The sequence below is a fragment of the Vulpes lagopus genome, chromosome 11 (assembly GCF_018345385.1).
Source record: "Vulpes lagopus strain Blue_001 chromosome 11, ASM1834538v1, whole genome shotgun sequence".
In the NCBI taxonomy this organism is placed as follows: Eukaryota; Metazoa; Chordata; class Mammalia; order Carnivora; family Canidae; genus Vulpes; species Vulpes lagopus.
The window spans coordinates 11859546-11865380 of NC_054834.1; positions in this window are offsets into that span (position 1 = coordinate 11859546).

The window sequence follows — 5835 nt, forward strand, 5'->3', positions numbered from 1 at the left end:
CATTGTGATATTATAGAACATATTAATGTGACTTTCTTTTTTCCTTTACTTTTCCTTGTTCATGAATTTCCCCCAACCCATCTGTTATCTTGGAGAATATTAGGATGATTCTAATGAAACATTCATCAAAAAGTGTTAGCAATGACTTCTAAAACAGGCTTCTACGAGAAAAGTGGAGGCAGATAGGATGGAAGCCTATGAGGAACCTTCAGGACTTGGAGGAGATAAGCAGAATCAGTATCTAAAATCTGCTCAGCCTTTGCTCCATCAGCACCACTTGGCACCATAGAGTGAGCTGACCTAAGTATGCCCACACATCATCCTTCCCTCCAGGTAAGCACCCACTGCGAGGTGACTGTATTGTCCATTTATTGTCCAACAGGATAGTGCCTCCTAGGTCTTATTTTGGGCAAAATATTTGAGTGTATGGCTTTTCTCTTATTCTTTTACATGATGAAGAAGGTCTGCTTTTGAATATGTCACTCAGGGTGTATTAGGTAAATTGTACACCAAGAGATAGAAACCACAAATATATCTGTCCTATGTCCTTCGGAATCCTATAGTACAACTGGAGATTCTTAGCCAGTACTTTCCGCACATGCAGCCAGCAGTGATAAAATAGGAGACAAGGCGGTTCAAATCACTATTTGCTCCTTATTTCTCTCTGACATACATCTTAAATCCAAATTACCATTTTTAAAAAGGCTCAATCTATAAACGCTTTTTCCTCATGCCTCTTCAAGAATGTTGCAATAAAAGGTAGAGAGAAAATGTCTAAAGGAGAGTAACCAGGACGGAAGAAACAGAACTCAGGCCTGTATCTATAACTTATTCACCACGTGGTTGGTTAAAACCACAGCCTTGAGGGAAAAGGCAAAAGAGGAAGAATGCTCTTCTAATTTTACCAGAGCTAAAATCATGATAGTGTCTCCTTCTGAGGAAAAAAAAAAAAAAAAGAAAGAAAGGAAGGAAGGAAGGAAGGAAAGGGGAAAGGGTGGCATTATATCTTACTTGCTATAATTTGTAAGTGCAATTAAGGTTAAAGTCATACTTCCCTTCACAAGAAAACATGACCAAAAGCATTATGAGCAAGAGAGCTTTGTTTGTAAAGAACTTTTCAAGATACTGTTTTTCTCCTGGAAAATGTGGTTTATCTAATTGATGGCTGAGGAAAACCATCTTTTTAAACTTCCCACTCAATGAGTCAGCCTGGGGTGTGTCTGCCTTGTAGCATCCTGTGAGATCCAGTAATCTAAAGTGGCATGACCGACGCAGCCCGAACCTCGTGCGTCAAGCAGAGCTACCGGAGCTGGGAAACCAGAGGGAGCCCGGTTTTCTAAACAGAGTGGTTTGCAAAATTGCATGTTATGAAATGGGGTTTCAGCCTTTAAAGAATCATTGCCTATTTTAAAAAGAACCTGTTGAATGATTCCCCTCAACACCCAAAGGTCCACAATTGGTAAAGGCCAGGTAATTACTGCAACCTAAGGGCGAGTATTATCACCCCAGGGTTTCTTTGTGTTTACCTGGAAGAGAATTTCCATGACACAACCATCTGCATGAAGCGGAGGCGAGGTGGAGAATTTGGACAAGTTCTTTTCCAAACCTAACTTGAGAGACACTGACAAAGCATTGTGAGTACCGAGGCAGCCAACCAACGAAAGTTCAAACACTGAGGGAAAAAATGTCAGTAGTTACCTGAAAGGCTGCCCTGTACCATGACTTTCTTCCCCAAAGGAGAGATGTATGTGAACAGGTGACTTAGTGGTGTTTTGGAAGAGAACACGGAAGATAAAGGGTTGGAAATCATCTGATCTTTGTTGAAAAATAGTCTATCTTCTCTAATATAGAGAGGCCCAAGTGGGCATTTACCTAGACATGATAAAAAAAAAAAATATGACAGGATTGTATTTGGGATTCCTTAAATTTTCTCTCATCAAATTTGCAGAGTTAGTGTTTTGGAAGAAGATGTAGAAGCTGTAAAGTGAGTAAACAAATTGCAAGTGTTACCTCAGAATGAAGAGCCTTCACTCAGATTTGCAGAGATCAATATATGACATACATTAAGATCTTGGGAAGAATGCACAGGATGCCAGATAATGGAGGTGCCTAGGGCTTTATGGGATATTTGTTTGGGGGAAGCAACAATGTACACAGATTTACTCTAGCTTCTTAAACTTCGCTTACATGATTAACACTAAGAAAAAAAAATGTATTAGACTCTGGTAACACAAAGGTAGAGAAGGAGATGAGTTGACAATACAGCACTATTTTAGGTAAAAGAGGAATGGCAGGAAAGGATCTTAACATTGGAATGAGCTAAATAAGATTATCATGACTTTAGGTTTCCAGGAGCCGTATCAAGAAATGCGAATTATGTGCCCCTACCCACTTTTCGCAGATGTTATAGAATCTTGGGGTATTTAGAATGATCACCACATTATAGATCTAGGAGGATTCTCCAGAGGTTTGAGCCTGAGAAAACACATGTTTCTTGGTTCTCTTGTGTTTTCCTGACTGCTCATTAGCAACAGTGTAATTTTCACTGCTCTACAGCCCAGGAAACATGACAATTATATCTCTAGATCATGATGATCAGCTCTGGTCAGCTCCAGATGGGAAAAATCATGACCACCCATGAGAGACTGTGAAGTCGCTCCTCATTCATAGGAGGATCCTAGAAATGAAGACAAAGGACTGTTATACCACCCAGTTGTGGCCTCTGAAAGAATTCCTTTACAATGTTGAATATCTAATGAATCCTTTACACTAGTTTTTGGACCTCTTCCTTAATAGTTCCAAAAAAGCATTATCACTGTAGATTCTCTAATTTTCTCTTCTTTCTTTTTTAAATTTCAGCTTTATTGAGGTATAACTGATATAGAAAATTATAAAAGGGGCACCTGGGTGGCTCAGTGGTTAAGCATCTGCCTTTGGCTCAGGTCATGATCCCAGTGTCCTGGGATTGAGTCCTGCATCAGGGTCCCTGTGGGGGCTTCTCCCTCTGCCTATGTCTCTGCCTCTTTCCCTCTGTGTCTCTCATGAATAAATAAAATCTTTAAAAAATAAAAATAAAGTTAAAACTTAAATCATAAGTTATTTAAAGTGTGCGTTATGGTGATAAATGTATACTTTATGGAAAGATTTACTCCATCTAGTTGATTAATTAATGCATTCACCACCTCATACACTTAACCTTTTTTTTTTTTTTGAGACTCCACATATGGGACCCATTGGTGGGTCAGTCAGTTAAGTGTCTGACTCTTGATTTTGGCTCAGGTCATGATCTCAGGGTCCTGAGGTCAAGCCCTGTGTCAGACTTGGAGGTCAGTCTGGAGTCTGCTTGAGATCTTCTCTCTCCCTCTTTTCCCCTAGCTCATGTACTCTTTTATTTTAATACTTTATTTATTTATTCATGAGAGACACAGAGAGAAGCAGAGACATAGGCGGAGGGAGGAGAAGCAGGCTTCCATGAAGGAGACCGATGGGGGACTTGATCCCAGAATCGCAGAGGCAAAGGCAGACGCTCAACTGCTGAGCCACCCAGGTGTCCCCAGCTCATGTACTGTAAATAAATAAATAAATAAATAAATAAATAAATAAATAAATAAAATCTTTTTAAAAATATACTTCAGGGGATCCCTGGGTGGCTCAGCGGTTTAGCACCTGCCTTTGGCCCAGGGCGCGATCTTGGAGTCCCAGGATTGAGTCCCGCGTCGGGCTCCTGGCATGGAGCCTGCTTCTCCCTCCTCCTGTGTCTCTGCCTCTCTCTCTCTCTCTCTCTCTCTCTCTCTCTGTCTATCATAAATAAATAAATCTTTAAAAAAAATAAATAAAAATAAAAAATGCTCCACATATAAGTGATACCATGCAATATGTCTTTTTATGTCTGGCTTATTTCACTTGGAACACCCTCAAGGTCCATCAATTATATATATCCCATATATTCCATTATATATACCACATCTTTTTTAGCCACTCATCTGTTGACAGACATTAAGATTGTTTCCACATCTTAGCTACTGTGAATAAAGCTGTAATAAATATGGCATGTATTTTCAATATATATTTTCAATAACTTCTTTTTACTTCCTTTGAAGGTATACCCAGAAGTAGGGTCACAAAATTATATGGTAGTTCCATTCTTAACTTTTTTGAGGAGCCTCCACACTGCTTTCCATAGAGGCTGTATCAATATGCATTCCCACCAGTGGTGCACAAGAGTTCCCTTTTCTCTCTATCTTTACCAACACTTGTTACCTCTCATCCTTTTTATGTTAGCCATTCTACCAGGAGTGAGGTGTTATCTCATTGTGATTTTGATTTGCATTTCTCTGATGATTAGTGATGTTGAGCACCTACTCATGTACCTGTTGCCATTTGTATGTCTTCACCGGAAAAATGTCTATTCAGTTCCTCTGCCCATTTATTAATTGAATTATTTTGCTTTGTGTTATATAAGTTCTTATATATAATGGATATTAACTCCTTATCAGATATGTGGTCTGCACATATTTTCTCCTGTTTGGTACTATGCTTTTTCATCTTACTGATTTCTTTTGCTGTATAGAAGCTCTTTTGTTTGATGTAGTTTCACTTGTTTATTATTGCTTTTTGTGTTAAGTCCAAAAAATCATTGCCAAGACTGATGTCAAGGAGTTTCCTATGTTTCCTTCTAGGAGTTTTATGGTTTTAGGTCTTATATTCAAGTGTTTAATCCATTTTTAGTTGATTTTTGTGTGTGGTATAAGATCATGGTCCAGGTTCACTCTTTTGCAGGTGGCAGTCCAGTTTTCCCAACACCATTTGTTGAAGAGATTATCCTTTCCTATATTCTTGGCTGCTTTGTCATAAATTAATTAATCATATATGTATACATTTATTTCTGGACTCTCTATTCTGTTTTATTCCATTCTGTTCTATTGATCTGTCTATTTTTATGCAAAAACCATACTGTTTTGATCACTACAGTTTTATAATATAGTTTTAAATCAGGACATGTGATGCCTCGAGCTTTGTTCTTCTTTCTCAAGATAGCTTTGGCTTTTTGGGGTCTTTTATGGTTCCATACAAGTTTAGGATTTTTTTATTTGTATGAAAAATGCCATTGGAATTTTGATAGGAATGCACTGACTCTATAGATTGCTTTGGGTAATATGGGAATTTCCACAATATTAATTCCTCCAATCTATGAACACAGAATATCTTTCCATCTATTTGTGTCTTCTTTAATTTATTTTTTTAAATTTTTTATTTAAATTCAGTTAGCCAACAGATAATACATCATTAGTTTCAGATGTAGTGTTCAATAATTTATCAGTTTTGTCTAACACTCAGTGCTCATCACATCACATGCCCTCCTTAATTTTTTTGTCAATGTCTTACTGTTCTCAGTGTATAAGTCTTTTGTTTTCTTGATTGAAATCATTCTTATGTATTTTTATTCTGTTTAATGTAATTGTAAATGGGGTTGTTTTCTCAATTTCTCTTTCCAATACTTATTGGTGCATAGAAACATGGCTGATTTTTGTATACTGATTTTGTATCCTGCAATTTTACTGAATTTGTTTGTTAGTTCTAACAGTTCTTTGGTGGTCTTTAGATTTTCTATATATAAAATCATGTCATCCTCAAATGGTGATTTTTACTTCTTCCTTTCCAATTTGAATGCCTTTTATTTCTTTTTCTTGCCTAATAATTCTAGCAAGGATTTCCAGTACTATATTGAATAAAAGTAATGAGAGTGAATATCCTTATCTTGTTCTAGATTTTAGAAGAAAAGCTTTGAGCTTTTTCCTGTTAATTATGATATTAGCTATGGGCTTATTATAAATT